General features: G+C 36.9%; 1 protein-coding gene across 1 annotated transcript in view; it reads left to right on the top strand.

Annotated features, from left to right (window-relative positions):
- Positions 1–8638: 8638 nt before the first annotated feature.
- ttll10 (tubulin tyrosine ligase-like family, member 10) overlaps positions 8639–26346 on the top strand; it is a 109767-nt gene continuing 92059 nt past the window's right edge. The window contains exons 1-3 of the mRNA XM_061975225.2: positions 8639–8759; positions 9468–9547; positions 18660–18744. The gene's annotated coding sequence lies outside the window, so the exon portion shown is untranslated. The remainder of the gene's footprint in view (positions 8760–9467; positions 9548–18659; positions 18745–26346) is intronic.

Raw genomic sequence — 26346 nt, 5'->3', positions numbered from 1 at the left:
TGTATGTATATGTATATATATATACACATATCTACATGTATATATATACAATACGTATATATATATATATATACATGTGTATATATATATGTGTATACATATATGTATGTGTGTATATATATATATATATATTTATATATATATATATATATATACACATATATATATTTATATACACCTATATGTATATACGTATGTGTAAATATATACCGAAAAAATCTAAATAAAATATTATCATACAATGTTTTGTGTTTTTATTATTTACAGCATATTACTGTAAAGGGAAAAATGGTACCACTGTTTTTTTTAATCATAAAACTCAAACTGTACAACTGCCATTTTTAATGGGAAAATTCTGGCAACTATAGCAGCTGGGGTTTTTTTGTTTTACTGTTACAATTCACAATTTAATTGGTAACTTCCTTTTAAATTATAAGTCAATCAGAGATTTATTTTTATTTTAACGGAAAAAAAAAAGCTTGTAATGCATGATAATATAGTATTTGTTGCTTAGGAAACACAACATTAATAGTTTTTCATTATTCTTACAGATGATAACTACTTTCCAACCTTAAGTCACACAAATGTAACTAACATTACAAAATAACACGAACAACATTATTATGATTTATGACAGATTAATATATCAGTCAAGCAGATATTTGAGTATGTATTTCAATTTTTAGAAAATGTTGGTAATGTATGATAATTGATCATACATTACCAACATTTTCTAAAAAATAAAATTTTGACAATTGATAATGAATAAGAACAATAATTTTAATTTTTAGAAAATGTTGGTAATGTATGATAATTTATCATACATTACCAACATTTTCTAAAAATTAAAATACATACTCATATATCTGCTTGACTGATATATTAATCTGTCATAAATCATAATAATGTTGTTCATGTTATTTACATAGGGATGTCCGATAATGGCTATTTGCCGATATCCGATATTCCGATATTGTCCAACTCTTTAATTACCGATACCGATATCAACCGATACATATATCAACCGATACCGATTTATACAGTCGTGGAATTAACACATTATTATGCCTAATTTGGACAACAAGGTATGGTGAAGGTAAGGTCCTTTTAAAAATTAAAAATAAGATAAATACATTTCAATTTTATTTTTTTTATGTTGATTTAATAAAAAAACAAACAAACAAAAAACGATACTGATAAGACAAAAACCGATAGGCAGGCCGATATTATCGGACATCTCTAATGATAATATTTGTTACATTATTTGATAATACTGAATAAAAATACATGCAGCACATGCAGTTGTTTCTGTCTAAATGTAAAGAACGCATATGTTTAGTCCGAAAAGATAAAATACTACGTTGATGTTTATTATTTCCAGGCTTTCGCGGGCCACATAAAATGATGTGGCGGGCCAGACGGGGCCCATAGGCTTTGAGTTTTCATACCTGTGTGTTTAAAGATGAAAACTTAAAATTAAAAAAATATTAAATGTTGGGCCTTTCCATTTTTTTCAAGATCCTGGTAACTTCTTGTGTAATTTAAAACAGAGGTTCTTAAATGCTTTAAAATGTAATATCGGAAATTATCGGTATCGGGTTTTTTTTATTATCGGTATCGTTTTTTTATTTTATTTTTTATTTATTTATTTATTAAATCAACATAAAAAACACAAGATACACTTACAATTAGTGCACCAACCCAAAAAACCTCCCTCCCCCATTTACACTCATTCACACAAAAGGGTTGTTTCTTTCTGTTATTAATATTCTGGTTCCTACATTATATATCAATATATATCAATACAGTCTGCAAGGGATACAGTCCGTAAGCACACATGATTGTGCGTGCTGCTGGTCCACTAATAGTACTAACCTTTAACAGTTAATTTTACTCAGTTTCATTAATTACCAGTTTCTATGTAACTGTTTTTATATCGTTTTGCTTTCTTTTTTATTCAAGAAATTTTTGTTAATTTATTTATCTTATTTTATTCTATTATTTTTTAAAAAAAGACCTTATCTTCACCATACCTGGTTGTCCAAATTAGGCATAATAATGTGTTAATTCCACGACTGTATATATCGGTATCGGTTGATATCAGTATCAGTAATTAAGAGTTGGACAATATCGGATATCCCTAGTTCTTAACATTTTTTTACTTTCAAGAATGACATCTAATTGACTTATACTTTAGCAGGTAAATTCTTGTCAAATGAGCATTTGTTAATCACCAAAAATAATATCAAGGTTTAAGTCAGGCTGATTAGAAAAATATATACAAATCAAATCAACTGATGACATAAATATGCAGTGCTAAAATATATATCCTAACTTGATTAATAATAAATATTAAGATTTTTCCTAAATAAACTAAATGAAATTTAAAGTGCAAATGAAAATACAGCTCTCACCACTTTAGCCATATTTTTGGCGCTTAAGAAACTTCTCTATGACTTTAGCTCCAGACTTCTTCTGTTTGTTTGATGTTGTCATTACTGCCACAAGTGGTAGAAAAGTGTATTACAACGGAGTACCACTGCGCCCCGAACGGACCACGGCTGAGAAACAGCTATTCTTTGGTGGCCCTTTTGGGAGCACTCGTGGCCAACCACTGGACCCCAGCCCTATGGTTGACAAACCCAGATTTAGAGCATTCACTGTTAGAATTATTTGCTTTATATAACCAACATTTAAATGCAGTAGCGCTCACCCAAAGAAAACCCTCTACATATGAGAACTTGTTGTCATGCACATCATGTATGACCTTGTGTTGAATGCAATAAAAACACTAATATTAGAATTCTATTGATTTTTCTCCCCCCAGCAAGCTGATCCTGCGCCGATGTTTGCTTGCAACTGGGTTAGACGGTGCAACAGACCGCCAACTCTTAGGCCTTCATTGTCTTCAGGCTCAGACGGATTGGACATATGACTCAACATTTTTAGTCGTGACGTGGTCATAGGGCCAGGACGTTCGGACCAATCACAAGACTGCATGCACACCCCGGTGTCTTTCATGTTGCATGCACATGGTTGAATACATGGAAGTTTATGATGGTTTTATTTTTACTAGCATGAGAACAATTATGTATTTTAGAAACATTTGTGTTTTTATTTATTTATTTATAAATAATACCCTACATGACAATTTCTATATCTACCGTAATAATAATGAGCCATTTTGAATTGATTCAAAATGAGGTTGGAAATTATTTTCAAATTGTATAAGTTTTCAATCAATCAATCAATCAATCAATGTTTATTTATATAGCCCTAAATCACAAGTGTCTCAAAGGGCTGCACAAGCCACAATGACATCCTCGGTACAGAGCCCACATAAGGGCAAGGAAAAACTCACCCCAGTGGGACGTCGATGTGAATGACTATTAGAAACCTTGGAGAGGACCGCATATGTGGGTAACCCCCCCTCCTCTAGGGGAGACCGAATGCAATGGATGTCGAGTGGGTCTGACATAATATTGTGAGAGTCCAGTCCATAGTGGATCCAACATAATAGTAAGAGTCCAGAGAGTTTTATTCCTAAAACGTTGTCCCTATTTATGTTGTACAACATCTGAAGTACACATTTCTAGAACAAGAACAGTCAACTTTTATTTTGTATTTTCCGAATGTTTGGGAATGTTTTTCCTCTCTCCAAATTCATCACTATCGTATATGTATGATTGTACAGTGAATGTATATGTACATGTATGTGTATATGTATATTTGTACAGTGAATGTATATGTAAGTTTGTACAGTGAATGTGCGTGTGGATGTACGAACTTTGAGTATGTATGTATGTACTGTATTTGTGTATGTATGTGGGAGCGTAGGTAAGTATGTATGTATGTGTTAATAACGGTGTGCATGTGAGTATATACAGGTAAAAGCCAGTAAATTAGAATATTTTGAAAAACTTGATTTATTTCAGTAAATGCATTCAAAAGGTGTAACTTGTACATTATATTTATTCATTGCACACAGACTGATGCATTCAAATGTTTATTTCATTTAATTTTGATGATTTGAAGTGGCAACAAATGAAAATCCAAAATTCCGTGTGTCACAAAATTAGAATATTACTTAAGGCTAATACAAAAAAGGGATTTTTAGAAATGTTGGCCAACTGAAAAGTATGAAAATGAAAAATATGAGCATGTACAATACTCAATACTTGGTTGGAGCTCCTTTTGCCTCAATTACTGCGTTAATGCGGCGTGGCATGGAGTCGATGAGTTTCTGGCACTGCTCAGGTGTTATGAGAGCCCAGGTTGCTCTGATAGTGGCCTTCAACTCTTCTGCGTTTTTGGGTCTGGCATTCTGCATCTTCCTTTTCACAATACCCCACAGATTTTCTATGGGGCTAAGGTCAGGGGAGTTGGCGGGCCAATTTAGAACAGAAATACCATGGTCCGTAAACCAGGCACGGGTAGATTTTGCGCTGTGTGCAGGCGCCAAGTCCTGTTGGAACTTGAAATCTCCATCTCCATAGAGCAGGTCAGCAGCAGGAAGCATGAAGTGCTCTAAAACTTGCTGGTAGACGGCTGCGTTGACCCTGGATCTCAGGAAACAGAGTGGACCGACACCAGCTGGACTGCTGCTGAGTGGTCCAAAGTCATGTTTTCTGACGAAAGCAAATTTTGCATTTCCTTTGGAAATCGAGGTCCCAGAGTCTGGAGGAAGACAGGAGAGGCACAGGATCCACGTTGCCTGAAGTCTAGTGTAAAGTTTCCACCATCAGTGATGGTTTGGGGTGCCATGTCATCTGCTGGTGTCGGTCCACTCTGTTTCCTGAGATCCAGGGTCAACGCAGCCGTCTACCAGCAAGTTTTAGAGCACTTCATGCTTCCTGCTGCTGACCTGCTCTATGGAGATGGAGATTTCAAGTTCCAACAGGACTTGGCACCTGCACACAGCGCAAAATCTACCCGTGCCTGGTTTACGGACCATGGTATTTCTGTTCTAAATTGACCCGCCAAATCCCCTGACCTTAGCCCCATAGAAAATCTGTGGGGTATTGTGAAAAGGAAGATGCAGAATGCCAGACCCAAAAACGCAGAAGAGTTGAAGGCCACTATCAGAGCAACCTGGGCTCTCATAACACCTGAGCAGTGCCAGAAACTCATCGACTCCATGCCACGCCGCATTAACGCAGTAATTGAGGCAAAAGGAGCTTCAACCAAGTATTGAGTATTGTACATGCTCATATTTTTCATTTTCATACTTTTCAGTTGGCCAACATTTCTAAAAATCCCTTTTTTGTATTAGCCTTAAGTAATATTCTAATTTTGTGACACACGGAATTTTGGATTTTCATTTGTTGCCACTTCAAATCATCAAAATTAAATGAAATAAACATTTGAATGCATCAGTCTGTGTGCAATGAATAAATATAATGTACAAGTTACACCTTTTGAATGCAATTACTGAAATAAATCAAGTTTTTCAAAATATTCAAATTTACTGGCTTTTACCTGTATGTGTACATATATACTCACAACCTTAATGCTTTATATGAACTCATAACATGCTTGAAAATCCCCTCCTCGGTGGTAAGCAAGATGGACAGGGTGGCAAACTCGTTCATCAGAAAGTGGCTGGGACTACCAAGGTGCCTTTCAGACGTAGGCCTCTTTGGTAGGAACTCTCTTCAACTACCACTGCGATCCATCAGCCTGGGATGCAAGCAAGAGAAGGCTCGGCTGGTGCTGGAACTGAGGGAATCCACTGACCAGCTGGTGAGAGCAGCGAGAACCCAGATAAGAACAGGAAGAAAGTGGAAAGCCCAAGAAGAGGTCGACACGGCGATCTGCAGGCTGAAGCACCGTGAAGTGGTCGGCAGAGTTCAGGAAGGTCGAGCGGGCCTTGGGAGTGGCGAGGCTCCCTTGTTCTGGTCAAAGGCTTCCAAAGAAGACCGGAGATCCATGGTGGTGGCAGAAGTGGCAAGAAATGAGTAGGAACGCCTAAACATCAAAGCGGTGTCCCAGGGCCAGCAAGGTCGTTGGACATTGTGGGAAGGTCTCACAGACAGGACTATGTCATGGTCTGATCTGTGGAAGATCCCCCAAGCCAGGCTCAGCTTCCTGATCAGAGCAAGGTACGACACCTTGCCTTGTCCCCGAAACCTCCACCAATGGTTTGGTGCCGAGGAGACCTGTCCCCTCTGCAACACCATCAACGCAAGCCTCCAGCACATCCTGTCGGGCTGCACGACAGCGTTGTCGCAAGGCCGCTACAGATGGCGACACGACCAAGTCCTGGAAAAGCTGGCAGAGGTGTTAGAGACCTGCAGAAAGGAGGCGAATGGCAGACCTCCCGCTCCAGCCAGACATCCCATCCAATTCGCGAGGGCTGGGGAGGGTGCCAAACACCCCTGCCAGAGAGCTACAGTTAGACTCCTCTCATCAGGAAATGAGTGGAGCATGAGGGTCGACCTGGGGAAGCAGCTCCAGTTCCCCAGGGAGATCGTCGAAACATCGCTACGACCAGACCTGGTCTTCTGGTCAGAGGCTTGCAGGACGGTTCTTCTGGTCGAGCTCACTGTCCCATGGGAGGGGGGGTTGGAGGCTGCTTATGAGCGGAAGTGAGCCAAGTACTCTGACCTGGCAGCAGAGTGCAGGGAGGCTGGCTGGAAAGCTGTCATCTGTCCTGTGGAAGTGGGGTGTAGGGGCTTCGTGGGTTCCTCAACTGCCCGCCTACTCCGAGACATTGGATGCACAGGAGCGGGGCATCGGAAAGCCATGAAAGAGCTGGCCGAGGAGGCGGACAAAGGCAGCTTCTGGCTGTGGCTAAGGAGGAAGCATAAGAGTTGGGGGGCAAACACCTAGGACATCAGCAGGGGGGTGGCAGGGAGATATCCCTGCCATCGCTCCGCAACCATGAGACGTTCTGGGGTTAAAGGAGCGAAACGTTGATGAATGGTGGTCCCCAGCTGATGACCCGTTTATGCCCACAGAGGTGTTCGGTGAGGTGTCACAGCCATACTTGCCAACCTTGAGACCTCTGATTTCGGAAGGGGGGGGGGGCGTGGTTGAGGGCGGGGGCGTGGTTAAGAGGGGAGGAGTATATTGACAGCTAGAATTCACCAAGTCAAGTATTTCATACATATATATTTACATACATATATATATATATATATATATATATATATATATATATATATGTATATATGTATACATCTTGAAAATATGCAAACAAAACTGTATTTAGATAATTGATACTTCAAACTCGCATAAATAAATCTTAAGGAATATAACATAACTTGGCTTCTGAGAGCTTCAAAATGTAATGAATAAAATGCTAAAGTTGTTGATAAACAAGCAATCATTTTAATAATTAAATATGGTCATTTTAAATGAATTATTATGATCATTTAAAATTAATTATTTCCAATATGTTTATTTTAATGTATAATTCTATGGCTGGATGTAATAAGGAGTCAGAAAAAATACAAATAAAAATACAATTAATTTTGATGTTTTTAGCAAAATATAGTAAATATGTATTTTTTTATTTTTTTTATTAATAAATATATTTATTTTTAGGTAAGACAAACATAATAATACAATTTATCTCTAGTCTGGATGATTTAGTTCTTGTCACCCTGTTGTCCTCCCGTCATAAAAAAAGGCTGTCCTCACTCAGGTCCGCATGGAGCTGGAGGGGGCGTGGCCTATCTCAGCTACAATCGGACGGAAGGCGAGGTACACCCTGGACAAGTCGCCACCTCATCGCAGGGCCCAATCCAATCCATCCATCCATCCATTTTCTACCGCTTATTCCCTTTGGGGTCGCGGGGGGCGCTGGAGCCTATCTCAGCTACCAATCCAATTCACTTTATTTGTATAGCACATTTAAACAAGAATGTTTCCAAAGTGCTGCACAACAATATTCAAAACAATACTCAAATATTATCCTTAGCTCCACCAATGACTGAATAAAAACAAAAATATAAAAACAATATAAAAATAAATATGATTAAAAACGATTTTAAATAATGCCCTGGGTTTTATAAAACAGAATATAATCTCAGTAAAAATCCATGTATGAATACCTAATTGTTTTGTTAAACCCTTTTCTGATAATGGGACGCACTTTGAATTAATTGGACATTTGCTTTATTGTTCTTGAAAAATATCTCCATTATAACAAAACAAAATGTGTATATATATATATATATATATATATATATATATTTATATATCTTATTTATTTATTTATTTATTTATTACAAAATTGGAGGTCAGTTTCTTGTACAATTATTTATCCAGTGGGTCGTAGATCGTCTCGTGTCTCTCATGTTAGGACAGTCTGCCATCTAGCGGTAAGGATAAAAAGTGCATCTTTTTTGCGGCACCTACAAGTGTTTAAAAATAGCTTTTAAACATTTTATTTTTACTAGGACACTAACATATTTTAGATGCAGGTGTCGTTGACTTGTCCTCTCCCCGACAGGTCGCCGAAAAGAACAATGTTTTTCATGTGTTTGACAGAGGGCGCTTGTGTGCCTTGTCACTCTCTAAGACGCTTCCGTCGTCACCCGCAATGAACTTTTGTTTCGTATCAGCACATTCAACACTCGTCACCTGCATGTTTCCGCCCGACATTAATAACATATAAAATACAACGAAAGTTCTTACAACAGCCGATACAACACGATGTGAGCTTTTGAATAAGTATTTTTTTAAATGTGGTATACTTTTATTTTTTCTTTGCAAGAAGTGGCCTGTCAAACACAAACACGTTGACACAACAGGTGAGGCTAACAGTAAATTGGGTTAATACATCATTGTGCATGTTTAATATTGTTCATAAAGGGTTCAAGTAGTCTTCAAACAAAATAATGAAAAAAAATCACGTAATTAGTTCAACTTTTTTTTTTTTATTGTGAATGTTGGTAAACAGTCGGTCACCAGTTAGAATAACATGGGTAAGTAATAGTCATAATTTTTACATACATTTTTAATACATTATAATACTAATACTGATTTTTGGATGTTAACAATTTATGTACACGTTAGTAAGTTCTAGCAGTGGAACTTCTTACTCGAATGTGCTTCTTGCTGACATGCTAATACAACCGCTAGCGTTAGCTAACACATGTCTTTTTAAAGGCATGCTAATTGAATGTTTTTAAGCATAACATAATCAGCTTCCTTCAGTTTATTATTAGTTTATTTTCACTTTTTGTATGACAGGACTGTTACAAAGAGGTTATCTGTCATTATTACACCAAACAAACATCATGCTGAGCTGTGAATGATGTCACTTAGTTGGTCCTGTCACTTAGTGACATCATTTACAGCTAATGTGCAGTTGATAGAAACATTTGTTTTCTTCTTTGTATTGTGATATTTTCCACAGAAATCAGGTATATTGGCGGCGGCGGCAAGAACGGATCAGCAAATGAAGACGGTGGCTCTTTGTGTACACTATCATTAAACTCTTGTTTTTACAACAACAGGCCGGTGGAGCATAGAACATCTGCCTCGCAGCCAGGCGCTTCTGGGTTTAAATCCGGGTTCGTACCTTTCTCTGGACACGGTGAGTTAAATAGAGACTCTAAATTGTACATACAATTGTATTTTGAGGCCCCTGACCAGCCACAAAAAAAATGTCACTCTTTAGTTTGTTCAAACAATTTTTGTTCTGCACTATGTCAAATTCTAAATAACAAATATAACATAACTAAAACAAACAAATATAAAAAAACATACAGACGCCATTAAAAGTTTACATACACTTGTAAAGGACATAATGTCATGGCTGTCTTGAGTTTCCAATAATTTCTACAACTTATTTTTTTGTGATAGAGTGATTGGAGCACATACTTGTTGGTCACCAAAAAACATTCGTGAAACAAAAATTGAGCTGTTTGGCCACAATATGTTTGGAGGAGAAAAAGTGAGGCCTTTAATCCCAGGAACACCATGCCTACCGTCAAGCATGGTGGTGGTAGTATTATGCTCTGGGCCTGTTTTGCTGCCAATGGAACTGGTGCTTTACAGAGAGTAAATGGGACAATGAAAAACCTCTAAATTCTTCAGGACAACCTAAAATCATCAGCCCGGAGGTTGGGTCTTGGGCGCAGTTGGGTGTTCCAACAGGACAATGACCCCAAACACACATCAAAAGTGGTAAAGGAATGGCTAAATCAGTCTAGAATTAACGTTTTAGAATGGCCTTCCCAAAGTCCTAACTTAAACGTGTGGACAATGTCGAAGAAACGAGTCCATGTCAGAAAAACAACAAATTTAGCTGAACTGCACCAATTTTGTCAAGAGGAGTGGTCAAAAATTCAACCAGAAGCTTGTGGATGGCTACCAAAAGCGCCTTATTGCGGTGAAACTTACCAAGGGACATGTAACCAAATATTAACATTGCTGTATGTATACTTTTGACCCAGCAGGTTGGTCACATTTTCTGTAGACCCATAATAAATTCATAAAAGAACCAAACTTCATGAATTTTTTTTGTGACAAACAAGTATGTACTCCAATCACTCTATCACAAAAAAATAAGAGTTATAAAAAGGATTGGAAACTCAAGACAGCCATGACATTATGTTCTTAACAAGTGTATGTAAACTTTTGATCGCGACTGTGTATATATATATATATATATATATATATATATATATATATATATATATATATGTGCATATTTTCCTCGCACTAACGCAGCATGCCACAGGGGAGACAGTGAGTAGGTCTGAGGAAATTTGCCATTATAGTCTCATCGGTGACAGAGCAGGAAGGGGCTAGGAATACATATATGGTCAAATTTCATATGCAGCGCCCTGTCATTCATTAATCGACATTTCTTCACGCAAAACGCTTTGTGTGCACATTTGCAAATATACTTTTATTGCATGGACCTAAAACTTGAACTGTTTCTAGAATGCACACAGTTATATTTTTTTCTCACAAGAACGAGAGGGAAAAGCGGTATAAAATGGATTGCTGAATGGAATTTAGAAGGAGTAATACACTCAGAGTGGAAAACTGTTTTTTTTACTACTTTATTACACAAACAATATGATGAAAATATCAGGCGGTAATGGCTTTGAAATGATGTCAAAACAGTCACATTGAACATGTCATCTATAATAATAATTTCTTAATACTGTGCTTTGTGAAAAGAACTATGAGAGAAGGAAGGTAACAAAAAAAAAGTGACAGGAATTTAAATATCGACATTGTTGCCGTGTTAGAAAAACTGTTTCAATTCCATCGTGAGATAAATGGACCCATAGCGTCCAGATTAGGTATGTCGGCAGGCCGATATTATCGGCCCATAAATGCGTAAAAATGTAATATCAGAAATTATCGGTATCGGTTTTTTATTATCGGTATCGTTTTTTTTATTTTATTTTTTTTATTTTTTTATTAAATCAACATAAAAAAACACAAGATACACTTACAATTAGTGCACCAACCCAAAAAACCTCCCTCCCCCATTTACACTCATTCACACAAAAGGGTTGTTTCTTTCTGTTATTAATATTCTGGTTCCTACATTATATATCAATATATATCAATACAGTCTGCAAGGGATACAGTCCGTAAGCACACATGATTGTGCGTGCTGCTCGTCCACTTAATAGTACTAACCTTTAACAGTTAATTTTACTCATTTTCATTAATTACTAGTTTCTATGTAACTGTTTTTATATTGTTTTACTTTCTTTTTTATTCAAGAAAATGTTTTTAATTTATTTATCTTATTTTATTTATTTTTTTAAAAAGTACCTTATCTTCACCATACCTGGTTGTCCAAATTAGGCATAATAATGTGTTAATTCCACGACTGCATATATCGGTTGATATTGGTATCGGTATATGTATGTATATGTGTGTGTATGTATGTATGTTTATATATGTGTATGTGTACATATGTGTATGTATATGTATATATGTGTATGTGTGGGTATATATACATGTATGTGTGTATGTGTATGTATATATGTATGTATGTATGTATATTTCTGGGGGTACGCTCTGGGCCTGCCTGTCAGATGGGGGTCGACGCCTCAGGCTACTGCATCCGAACTGCGTGTCTGGAGCTCCTGGGTCCCGCTGTCCATCCCTTCCGGGTGCCCGTCTTGGTTGGGGCCTGTTGGGCCTAGTCCCTGCGTCTATTGTGGTAGCTTGGTGCTGCAAGGTATTCCGAGGTGCTGCGAGTCGGCCAGTTGCTGGGGTAGTGACCTTGTTTGTCAGCATGTCTGTGATCTTCTTTTAATTATTTTATTTATTTATTAATTAATTAATTAATTTATTTATTTATTTATATTTTAATATATTTTATTAATATTATTTTTTAATTTTTTTCCCCTCCCTCAGGGGGAGGGCTCGGCGGGGCGGTTGCTGGTTGTTCCATCTCCATCGTTGGGGTCCCTGCGGGTGGGGTGGGTGGTTCCCGTGGCCCTGTGCCTGGGTGGTCCTGCGGCGGCCGGTTTGGGTGGGGTGGCCGGGGGCTGGCCTCGCCGCGCTCTCCGGGGGTGGGGGGTGGGCTCGTGGGGGCCCGGTTGCCGGTGGGGCGGGGCCGGTCTTCCCGTCCGGTTGCGGGGAGTCTCTGGGTCCCTCGGGCGGGGCGTCTCGCCTTTCTGCCCGTGTGGGGTGTGGTCTCTCGCTGGCTTGGGGTCTGGCTGTCCCCTGCTTTTCTCGTGCCCTGTCCTCTGCCGGGTGCGTCTGTCTGCGGCCTGCTGCTGGCCCTTGTGGGCGGTACGGTGGGTCGGGCTCTGGGGTTCCTGTCGCTGGCCAGCTTGGCTGCGTGGGGGCGGTGGTCCCTGGTTCCCTGGGCACCACGCCTCCTGTTTGTGGGTTGGGCTCTCGGGGGTGATGGGGCCGTGCTCTGGCTCCCACGCACTCTGGGAGTCGAATGTATTGTACATGCAAATTCACATATGCTCACATACGTACATAGGTACCTACGCTCCCACATACATACACAAATACAGTACATATTTACCTACCTAATGTTCGTACATCCACACGCACATTCAATATACAAACATACACATACACATACTGTACATATACATTCACTGTACAAACACATATACACATTCTGTACATATACATTCATTGTACAAACACATATACACATTCTGTACATATACAAGTACATATGCATACTTACACTCATGCACATAATCACGTTTCATCAAACATATATTAACGTTGTTGCCCTAGGGTAAACTGGGTGTAACACATGGCACACTGACAAAGCTTAACCTATTGTGACTATAACAATCTACAAGGTTAATGTAGGTTGCTTCTCTTTCTCCCCCTCCATTTTTCTGCATTCTTTCGTATCTCAAGTTATCATTACGTATATGTATTGTTGCATTTAAACAACTGTATTGTTGATAATAAAGGTAAATTATTGGTATTGTTCATTATCAATAGCGCTATTTCTATTGGTATTTGTATTGATCCATTTGTAGTGTAATAATGCTCATTGTCATTTCTGTATTATTTTTTATTTTTCGCTAACTGCTTATTTGCTATTACTTTTACCATCATATTTGTACATGTCATATTTGCTGATGTTGCTCTATTGTTGTTGTTGTTGTTTGCTGTTGTTGTTTTTGTCTCTCTGTCTAATCCCCCTCTTGTCCCCACAATTTCCCCCTCTGTCTTCTTTTTTTTTCTCTTTCTATCCCCTCCTGCTCCGGCCCGGCTGCACTAAATGATAATATAAATACATATAATAAAGTCAAATACAAATAAGGCAACAAGAGAAGTATCCTACACTTCTCTTTTGTAAAGTAAATCTGAACAGCCGACATGGGCATCTACATCAACTATATGATTTGCCTGAGAAGCTGGACAGGACACAAAAAAAAAAAAAAAAAAAAAAAAAAAAAAGATATTGATATCGGTAATTAAAGAGTTGGACAATATCGGAATATCGGATATCGGCAAAAAGCCATTATCGGACATCCCTAGTCCAGATGACCGAAATTTCACTAACATGTTCTATTAATGTATTTTTGGCTCTTGAAAAGTAATCTGGCAGTCATTTCCCACAATAATAATTAGTTTTTGAATAATTGTCAGATAACTGACTGTACATGGAACGTCCACTTCAAATGGACAGATTGGATATGCCGCCCCCTGTTGGTGTGACGTCATCAAATGGAGCCCATTTCTCATCATTGACAGTGTGGGTCAGGGGTGTCAAACAAATTTTAAATCGGGGGCCACATGGAAAAAAATCTACTCCCAAGTGGGCCGCACTGGTAAAATCACGGCACGATAACTTAAAAATAAAGACGACTTCGGATTGTTTTCTTTGTTTAAAAATAGAACAAGCACATTCTGAAAATGTAAAAATCATAATGTTGTTGTTTTTTGTTTTTTTACACTTACGTGTTGGGGTTAATAGTATTCTACCTTTATTTGTCGTTATTTATACTTTCCAAATGAATTATGTGATAATGTTCATCAGTCAACTCATTGGTGTTAATTTTCAATCTGTCAAGATAAAAAAATAACAAAATCAAATTACAGGATTAAATTATGTAGTTTGATCATTTTCCTCGACTGGTGCACTAACATCATGTGTTTAAAAATTTTTTTTTTTACATATGTCCCATCATCTACATTAAATTGCGACATCTAGTGGACACATTTAGAACAACAGTTTCTTTCATTCAAAACATTTTGGTCATTTTTATACTTAGCAAACTCATCCCGGATAAAGCCTGATCCGGCCCACGGGCCTTATGATTGACACCCCTGGTGTGGATAAAGGCATGCCAAATGATTATTTTCATCACTTTTGTCATACTGGTCCATGATATGGTTAACATTATTAGCATAAACTAGGGATGTCCGATAATGGATTTTTTGCCGATATCCGATATTGTCCAACTCTTAATTACCGATACCGATATATACAGTCGTGGAATTAACACATTATTATGTCTAAATTGGACAACCAGGTATGGTGAAGATAAGGTCCTTTTTAAAACAAATTAATCAAATATAATAAGATAAATAAATTAAAAACATTTTCTTGAATAAAAAAGAAAGTAAAACAATATAAAAACAGTTACATAGAAACTAGTAATTAATGAAAATGAGTAAAATTAACTGTTAAAGGTTAGTACTATGAGTGGACCAGCAGCACGCACAATCATGTGTGCTTACGGACTGTATCCCTTGCAGACTGTATTGATATATATTGATATATAATGTAGGAACCAGAATATTAATAACAGAAAGAAACAACCCTTTTGTGTGAATGAGTGTGAATGAGTGTAAATGGGGGAGGGAGGTTTTTTGGGTTGGTGCACTAATTGTAAGTGTATCTTGCGTCAGTCTAACCTACCCCAGGGCAGCTGTGGCTACAAATGTAGCTTACCACCACCAGGTGTGAATGAATGATGGGTTCTTCTCACTTCTCTGTGAGCGCTTTGAGTATCTAACAATAGAAAAGCGTGATATAAAATATAATCCATTATTATTATTATTATTATCTTGTGTTTTTTATATTGATTTAATAAAAAACTAACAAAAAAAACCCCAAAAAACAAAAAACGATACCGATAATTTTCAGATAATTTTTGATATTACATTTTAAAGCATTTATCGGCTGATAATATCGGTAGGCCGATATTATCGGACATCTCTAGCATTAACGAAATCCACAAGAATCTCCTCCACAGACACTACAGCCTCTTTCAGCATTTCTGAAAACATCAGTAGAAAAGGACGCAAAATACAATCCTAGCGCCTTACCTTCTTTTTCTCTTGTTTTTGAGAGCTGGGTGTGCTTCTCTTTCTCAGTTTTTTTTTACGCAGGTTCTGAATTAGCCTTTCTACATTTTTGAGATCACATTTGGCTTGAGTCTTTTTACATTTTTCTATCCAAAGTCCAACCATCACCTTTCTTCTGGCAAGTCAGAATTCTTAAATTGATCACTGAAAATTACACTTCTCATTTGATCCACCCTATTTCGCATGAGTCAATTTGACTGGAGAAGTCCGCACTTTTGTCATATTGCAGACGGACACCTTCTTCAGTTGTAATGCGTCTGGCAGACATATTCGATCATTTCTTCAGAATCTGTGTGAAAATAACACGATTCGTGAAAAAGATGCTACCAAACACACAGCACTGTATGAAATAGCCTCCAGTCTTCTCTGGGTGACGTGAGCAGGCTGATGCAGGCCAGTCCACATTTTGGGTGCTAAAAGTGGGCGTTACAAAAAGTGCTGGAACGCTTTTTAAAAACCCTAAAATCACTACTGTGTCTATTTTGTGCGGAGATTTACCTGTGGACGTATTTTTTAGGTCTAAAACTGAAATAAAGGCCAATGTCGTCCGCATTAGAGGGACCCTTTAATAAAATATAAAGTCAGAATGATGAGTGAATTATACTCGCTTGCAGAGTACAGTAGATACTGTATAGTACTACCGTATTTTTCGGAGTATAAATCGCACCGGAGTATAAGTCGCACCTGCCGAAAATGCATAATAAAGAAGGAAAAAAACATAAGTTGCACTGGAGCCCGGCCAAACTATGAAAAAAACTGCGACTTATAGTCCGAAAAATACGGTATGTGAATCATACTCACTTGTAAAGTACAGTAGATACGGTATAGTATTATGTGAATTGTACTAACTTGCAAAGTAATATGATATTTGATTTACAAAAAATGTTTGTCATCACTTGTGAGAATGAAGAGCATAGAAGAAAAGGTCATTTCCAACATCAGTATTCAAGGACAACTTTAAAACAAATGTGCATATCAGTGGTGGGGCTTAAACTATGGAATTCTCTTTACAATGAGATAAAAGATTGTAAAAATATATTCCAATTGAAAAAAATATATAAAGACAGAACAATAAGATCATATGGACAGCCATAAGTGTTTACATTTTGCTTTATGTTTATTATTTTACTTATTTTTTGCCTGGTTTTGTATTTGTTTTGTATCATCCCGTGAGGTGTATATTACTTTAGTTTTTTTTGTTCGGTTTGTACTTCATGAAGTTTTGCACTTGTTGTGTTTTTTTTGTGTTTTCGTTATATTTGGATTAGGGATGTCCCGATCCAGGTTTTTGCACTTCCGATCCGATACCGATATTGTTTTTGCACTTCCGATCCGATACCGATACTGACCGATACCGATAATGACCGATACTGGCCTATCCGAGCATGTATTCAAGTTTAAAGTTATTTAGCCTACTTAGTTGTCAGAATCATGTTGAAAAGGGTTTTAGTACTCTTGATAACAACGAGCCAGCTGAATTAGGGGAGTTTGAATAATACACAATGGTTGGTAACAAGAAACTGACCTGTTTATTCAAGGATAAACACAAAATAGACAAAATTATACATGACAAACAGAAATGGCATCATTGAACTAGGGCTGGGCGATATGGCCTTTTTTTAATATTGCGATATTTTAAGGCCATATTGCGATACACGATATATATCTGGATATTTTGCCTTAGCTTTGAATGAACACTTGATGCATATAATCACAGCAGTATGATGATTCTATGTTTCTACATTAAAACATTCTTCTTCATACTGCATTAATAAATGCTACTTTTAAACTTTCATGCAGAGAGGGAAATCACAACTAAAAAAATCACTAATTTTTTCATACGGTGTTGATCTGGAAATGTTTGCCTCGGCATTTTAATGGTGTGGGCGTGTGGCACCGAATGGAGATAAGCGTCTCGACAGACGTTACAATATTTGAACAATGATGACGAAAACTGTTTTCTCTGTCGTGTCCGTGTGTCGAAAATTGTAATGCGCTTATTTTTTTATTTGATTTTGTGCGTGGCATAGATTTGCAGTGCGCAATTGCACAGGAGCGCACCTTAGAGGGAAGTTTGCTAGCCCGGCTGCGCTAGCATCACAGCTAACGTTAGAATGCTGCTACCTCTCTGCTCCGTGAGGACGTATACGTATGTGACGTATGACGTGACAGTATGTGACGTGTGTAAGAAGGTGCGCTTGCTGTCTGGGAGAAAGACAGACACGAAAGAGTGAGAAGAGCCTGTCGTGTAATGCCAGCAGCTAAAAGCAACTGCGTGTCTTGCGTGAGAATCCACAGAGCTGTGGATGTGTTGAAGGTGTGCTGGAAAATGCGGAACGGATATTAGGGAGCAGCAGAAAAGTGGAATATATTATTTAAATCGGTGCGTTGGAAAACACGGACCGGAGTTTTTTTTAATCTGGATCGGCATTTCCCCATGCCTTGCCGATACACATTTTTTTGCAAATATCGGCGGCCGATCCGATTCCAAATATCGGATCGGGACATCCCTAATTTGGATGTAATTGTTGGTTTATATGATATCATTAAGTAAGACTACGTATTATGTTGAAGGGGGCAGGAAAATATAAGATTTTTCTTCATCCTGCTCCTTCTCAGGCATTGCTGTGTAAATGTATAATTGAATAATTGTGGTATAATTGTCTATCGATCAAAGATGCACACCAATGAAGGAGATAAATAAAACTGAATGAATGAATGAATTTAGTCTAGTAGTCTGTAGTCGTGAAGGCTATCTATGTGTACTACTATATCATCCATATAATTTACAGTAAATATGTTGACATTGGTGTATAGTGATGAGGCTGCTTGGATCTAAAATCTAATCTTGTTTTCCTCCCCTCTAGTCTCCATGCATCCTCCCAGGCAGTAGGTTGCTATGATGGGATTCCCAGTGATGCAATATCAGCCAACCATGACTCAACTCTCTGGGTGGGTAACGTACTGCACGTGTATGCCAGCACGCTCTTATTTTTTCTTGTCGCTTGTCCATCTGCATCGTTGTATTAGATTTGTTTATTCAAAAAATGTCTTCATTTTCACAAGCGAGCCAGGGTCTTATTTTGACTCCCTGAAGGAAAACCCCACCCCTACTTGGCTCCCCAAACCTCAAATTGCACCCAGCCCATTTCCAACCTGCTCTCATTGTCGTCCACCTGCTGTTGTTGCTAGGGATTTGTTAAAGAGGTGCTCATTATGGTTCCTATAGGAGAATACAGCCCATATGCACAGGGACTCTGTAGAACAGATGGGTCAACTACATCCGACGCTAGTTAATTAAGGCTTGATGACATGTTGAAGGGCTGTTATTAACAAGAATCTAATAAAGTGGCTCTCACCATCTTTTGCACTGAACAACGGCACAATCTGACCTATAGTAGAACACCTTCTGGCAGAATGTCAAAGTTAAGTCATTTGATTAATCACACCAGATTAACACATTAAAATAAATGTAGGCATATCTTAAAGATGCCAACACTCCAGTCTTTAAGAGGTTAATTTAAGTTTTTGTTCATTTAAAAAAAAAAGATGGTGCCTATGTGTCAAAATCAAGGCCTGCGGGCCGAACTCAATATCAAAAAGAGGGGTGTTGTTGTTTTTTGTCTCTCTGTCTTATCTCCCTCTTGTCCCCACAATTTCCAACTCTGTCTTCCTTTATTTCTCTTTCTATCCCCTCCTGCTCCGGCACCAAATGATAAAATAAATACATTTAATAAAGTCAAATACAAATAAGGCAACAAGAGAAGTATCCCACATTTCTCTTTTGTAAAGTAAATGTGTACAGCCGATATGTGCATCTACATCAACTATATGATTTGCCTGAGAAGCTAGACAAAAAATAAATAAAAAGGGGTCCCACGGTAAATTTACGCTTTTTTGTAAATGTTTTGAAATCAAATGATAAATGTATGCATTATCCTGTTATATCTCACATTCTATATTGTGTTTTGGAAAAAGGTTGTCATAAATGTTACTTAATTCATAAAAAAATATATAAAAAATGTTTATGCATATGTAAATGTATTCAGTCATAAACATTCATTCACTTTCTTCTTTCCTTCATGGATCTAAACTTTACCCCTGCCGGTATTTTTTTCTATATTTTTATTGTAATATTTTCAGAATGTCTTTATTTTTTAAAGACCATTGAAATTTGGTCATTTCCCAACCAACGACATGGATCCAACATTATACATCAAAGATGAACTATTTTGAAAAAAAATATTTTTAAAAGTCTGTTTTAAAGGACATATGTGTATAATCAATGTTGTATCAATGCCTTGTGCCTGCTGGGTTGCTTGCTTGCATGTTTTGGATTTAACTTTCAAAAAGATCCCATTATTTTGACACAAATGCATTTTTTGAATGTCATGTGCTAACATTTTTTTCAATATTTTACTTCAATGCACGTCATTTATTTGCACACAACTTGGTAACAGTTTGATCTAGTTATGAAGCTCCATTTGGATGTATTATGAGGCGGATTTTGACATTTACTCACTCATATCTGCCCTTGCCAATAAATTAACCTGATAATTGACCGTGTTTTTTCGGTAAACATCCTTGGTTAATGTAAAAGGGGCATGTACCGTAAATATTAATTGCATGATTAATTTGCTTATACATACACACATACATAATTAGGGCGATCATTTTTGTAATCCATTGTATGTTAACCCTAGCCTTGGACTAAAGGCAACATGAGTTGATTTGTAGTTATTGGGGTGATCTGACCCAATCATAATAGGATCTTTAAAAACAGATTATTTCTTATAGTTCTGTTTGAAACCAGCATTCATGTCAGCAGAAAAAAGGGATGTCAATATTCTGTGAGACATTTTGTGGTTCAATTTACAGTGGTACATCAACTTAAAGAGTTCCCCAACTTAAGTGTGTTTTGCCTCTTGGCTAAATGTTCTGCTTAAAGTTGCAAGCAAAAATTTGAGTTGCAAGCATTGATTGATTGATTGATTGAGAAGTGTATTGACATCTTAAATAATTTAATCCATGTAATGCGTTAAAAAGGCAAATGGATGGCACAAAAAGCCAAACGGCTTGTTTCCATTGTGGCTATTAAGTATTAATCACATTTGATACATTCAATAATAAAATATATATACCGGTAACCTGTAAAATGTATACACAAAATTACGTTAAAAAATTGATAAATTTATACATGTCAGGTGATATGAAAAACAATATATACAACAAATGGGGTGGGGGGGTATATACACAATGTACATGACACTATGTACATGACTATGCACATGTTGAGTCCAAGAGTGTGCAAAACAGAATAAGAAAATATATATACCGTATTTTTCGGACTATAAGTCGCAGTTTTTTTCATAGTTTGGCCGGGCTCCAGTGCGACTTATATGTTTTTTTCCTTCTTTATTATGCATTTTCGACCGGTGCGACTTATACTCCGGTGCGACTTATACTCCGAAAAATACGGTACACTATAACCACATAGTTATTCATTGGCAAAGCAAAGTGTCACAGTAAAACTTGTAATAACTGCTAAAAACATCTGATCTTGCTTGCTAATAATTTTGAAATAATATTCAAACAGCGGATTACCATGAAAATATGGAGAAGCTGCTGATGTTGTGTTTGACGGAGAAGCAGGTGGGAGGAGATACCGTAGATTCGTAGAAGTTTATTCTCCAAGTTTGTTGTACAATTTTACTACATTACTTCATAAAATTAATGTTGTTAGTAGTAGATTTTATTGTATTGTTTTTCATACATAATTTATTCTGTAAAAGTTAGCTTTTTTTTTTTAAGGCATGTTGCATGTTAAAAGTGTGCTGTTTTGGGGGTAAAGCACCAATTAAATTAATATCAGTTCATATCAGTGGGGAACGTTGATTTAAGATACAGGTGTTTTGAGTTAAGAGCTCTGCCACAGAAACAGTTAGGCTCGTAAGTTGAGGTACTAATGTACAGCAAGATGTTAGTATAGGACCATACCTGACCTCTTTAAAAATGGTTGTTCAAAAATCAAAACAGCTCGTTTTTAAGAGACACAAAGTGGCTTAAAGATGACCACCATTACAGATCATGTAATAATAATAATAATAATAATAGATTTTATTTGTAAAAAGCACTTTACATTGAGTAAACAACCTCAAAGTGCTACAGTGTATTAAAATAAAAAAATTAAAAAAATTAAATAAAAATAAAAATAAAAAGATAATAAAAATAAATACATATAAACTAGAACAGCCTAATAGCTAGAACTAGTATGCATACATCTAAAAAGAGGCTTTTTTTTAAATTTATTTTTTAAAAAGGGTTTTTAAGCCTTTTTTAAAAGCATCCACAGTCTGTGGTGCCCTCAAGTGGTCAGGGGGAGCGTTCCACAGACTGGGAGCGGCGGAGCAGAAAGCCCGGTCTCCCATTGTTCGTAGCTTTGTCCTCGGAGGTTGGAGGAGGTTAGCCTGTCTGGAGCGGAGGCGTCGTGTGGAGGATTTGGGGGTGAGTAGTTACTTGAGGTAGAGGGGGGCATTTCCATGGAGGCACTGGTGGGTTAGTAGGGAGACTTTGTATTCAATCCTGAGTGGAATAGGAAGCCAGTAAAGGGATTTGAGAATTGGTGTGATATGGTCATATTTCTGCACTCTCATCAGGATCCGAGCAGCACTATTTTGTATGTATTGCAGCTTCTGGATGTTCTTGCTTGGGATCCCGGCAAGAAGTGCGTTGCAGTAGTCTAGCCTGGAGGAGACAAAGGCCAAAGGAAATTTTTAAAATGTAAATTAAAAATCATAATACGACTCCTTTAAGTGCTCTGTTGTATCACACTCTTGTCACATGATCCAGGGATGTAAGTGGCTAGGGCCTTGCTTGGCAGCTCCCGCCATCTGTGTGAATGTGTGTGTGAATGGGTGAATGTGGAAATAGTGTCAAAGCGCTTTGAGTACCTTGAAGGTAGAAAAGCGCTATACAAGTATAACCCATTTACCATTTACCATCACTTAGACATGTTCTTGGCTGCATCTTCAGTTGAGGACAGTTTTGCATCACAGGCTAAGAGCTGCGGACAAGACCATGGACCATGGCGCGGCTTTGTCTCCTGCAGCTGCCACTACATTTGCATAGGAAAATACAAGTGCAGTCTTTAGGAGAAAGGAGTTTGATCCTTCAACAGACATTTTACCTTCCCTCTTTTTGCATAGGTGCTTAAAAACATCGTTTACCCGTCTTTTATCAAATATTCCCAAATCTACAGAATAACACTTGAAACAAATAGTTGTCAGAACAAGGTCCAGAGAGACTTTGTGTTTGAAGCTTGTGGACACAAACCCCCTTGCAGAGGCACTTTCATTTGCCTCACATGCAAATAGCAACTGAATATGCGTTGCAGTGATGACTCAGGTGGGACAAAGTGCGGTACCTCGGGCTAAGGTGAAAGAGTTTACTGTCAGCAGACTAAAGGGCCTGCAATTGTCCTTGCAGTTGCTAACAATATACATTTTACTAAGTATATACAGTATGTATATGTACACACATGCATCCACATATACAAACACATATATATATATATATATATATATATATATATATATATATATATATATATATATATATATATATATATATATATATATATATATACATATATATATATATAATATATATATATATACAGTACAGGCCAAAAGTTTGGACACACCTTCTCATTCAATGTGTTTTCTTTATTTTCATGACTATTTACATTGTAGATTGTCACTGAAGGCATCGAAACGATGAATGAACACATGCGGAGTTATGTACTTAACAAAAAAGAGTGAAATAACTGAAATTATGTTTTATATTCTTGTTTCTTAAAACTTGCCATTCTTTGCTCTGATTACTGCTTTGCACACTCTTGGCATTCTCTTGATGAGCCTGAAGCACACCTGTGAAGTGAAAACCATTTCAGGTGACTATCTCTTGAAGCCAAGAGTGTGCAAAGCAGTAATTGGAGCAAAGAGTGGCTATTTTGAAGAAACTAGAATGTAAAACATGTTTTTAGTTATTTCACCCTTTTTTGTTAAGTACATAGTCACACATGTGTTCATGCATAGTTTTGATGCCTTCAGTGACAAATAGATAGTCATAAAATAATAGTCATGAAAATTGATATTTTTCTAAATAAAGGGTACAACAAAAAATGTCATAATTGGCTTTATTTGAACAAAAAATATTACAGTACATTAAACATATGTTTCTGCAATTGAACAATTTTGGCGTTAAATAAAATAGCGAACATACGAGACAACTTGGCTTTTAGTAGTAAGTAAGCAAACAATGCCTCCTAATTTGGGTGTTGACGTATGCAGTAACATATTGTGTCATTTTCCATTCTATTTTGTCAAAATTATGAAGGATAAGCTGTAAAAAAGGGGTTATTAATCTATTTGTTCATTTGCTATTAATATATGGTTATTTTCTGTTTTAATATGTTCTATCTACACTTCTGTTAAAATGTAATAAACACGTATTTTTCTGTTTGGATACTTTACATTAGTTTTGGATGATACCACAAATTTGGGTATCGATATGATACCAAGTAGTTACAGGGTCATACATTGGTTATAATTAAAGTTCTCATGTGTCCAGTGACGTATTTCCTGAGTTCATAAACATAATATGATTTTTTTTAAATGTAAAAAAGATTTTGTGACAATAAAAAATATAGATGTAATCATTGTAGTATCGGCTAGATACGCTCTTGTACTTGGTATCATTACAGTGGATGTCAGGTGTAGATCCACCCATGATGGCGTTTGTTTACATTCAGGAGTGCCAGCTTGTTAACGGTGAGCTATTGTATCCTACGGTGTGTAGTGAAGCAGGTTTAGCTATTTCTCGTCCAGCAGGGATGATACTTTTTGTTTGTCGCCATGGAGGCGAGAATGAATGAAGTAGCTAAATCTGGAAAAACATTAGCCGCTAGCTAGCTATCCATGTTTTAAAGCACCTCTTGTAGAGCAGCATTTCAGTGTTATAGCTTCACCTTAATTGTTAGTTTTTAAGCCAAAATGCATCCATTCTCCCTTTTCTGTCTACACACTGTGTCTGCTTGTAAGTACTCCGCGCGTCTGCGTTGCCGAACATGCTCATCTGCTCGTAAAAACCAGCAATGTCACTTGACAGTATTTTTTAAAGGGAGTATAGTACTGTTTTTGATTGATTAGTACCGCGGTACTTTACCAGTACCGGTATACCATACAACCCTAATATATACATGCGTTGTGAAGTACATATACGTTCACACAATTTTCACATACACAAGCACACACCTGTATTTGAATGTGTGTATGTTAGTGTGGTGTGCAGTCACATGAATGGAGCGAGGCCTTGTGTAGTCAACAGCTGTCTCTTTTGAAAACAAAAAAGCCTTCAAACCGTTGACCTCCTCCTTTCATGCGTTCATCCGATATGGCTCTTCCTTGCATCGCTATTACCCCATTCAGCTCTGCGGCCTGGGGCTGCCTCTTGTAGTAGTAGTAGTAGTACTGTGGTATATATATATATTTTTAAACCATACTGCTTTCAAACTGGGGAGGCTTTGCTGTCTCAAGTGAGACACATGAATAAACAAAAGCAAGTTTCTGAGCAGCTGATGAGTGACATTTTTTAATTCAGGCTTCTTATATCAATACCATATACATTCTTATATCAATACCATATACATTCTTATATCAATGCCATATGCATTCTTATTCAATACCATATGCATTCTTATATCAATACCATATACATTCTTACATCAATACCATATGCATTCTTATATCAATACCATATACATTCTTACATCAATACCATATACATTCTTATATGAATACCATATACATTCTTATATCAATATCATATACATTCTTATATCAATATCATACACATTCTTACATCAATACCATATATATTCTTACATCAATACCATATATATTCTTACATCAATACCATATACATTCTTATATCAATACCATATACATTCTTATATCAATACCATATACATTCTTACATCAATACCATATGCATTCTTATATCAATACCATATACATTCTTATAATACCATATACATTCTTACATCAATACCATATGCATTCTTATATCAATACCATATACATTCTTACATCAATACCATATACATTCTTATATCAATACCGCAACTTGTGTTTTGTTGGTCCACAGAATTTGTTGAAATAAAATCAAACCATAAAACAGTAAACACAAACCTGACACAGATTATTGTGTATGCATATATAAAGTATATTTATGTACATATGTACATACATATATATATATAATATATATATTTGTATAGTACAGGCCAAATGTTGGGACACACCTTCTCATTCAATGGGTTTTCTTTATTTTCATGACTATTTACATTGTAGATTGTCACTGAAGGCATCAAAACTATGAATGAACACATGTGGGGTTATGTACTTAACAAAAAAAGGTGAAATAACTGAAAACATGTTTTATTTTGTAGTTTCTTCAAAATAGCCACCCTTTGCTCTGATTACTGTTTTGCAC

The sequence above is a fragment of the Nerophis lumbriciformis genome, linkage group LG01 (genome assembly GCF_033978685.3).
Source record: "Nerophis lumbriciformis linkage group LG01, RoL_Nlum_v2.1, whole genome shotgun sequence".
NCBI lineage: Eukaryota > Metazoa > Chordata > Actinopteri > Syngnathiformes > Syngnathidae > Nerophis > Nerophis lumbriciformis.
This window is presented reverse-complemented; position numbering and strand designations above follow the sequence as displayed.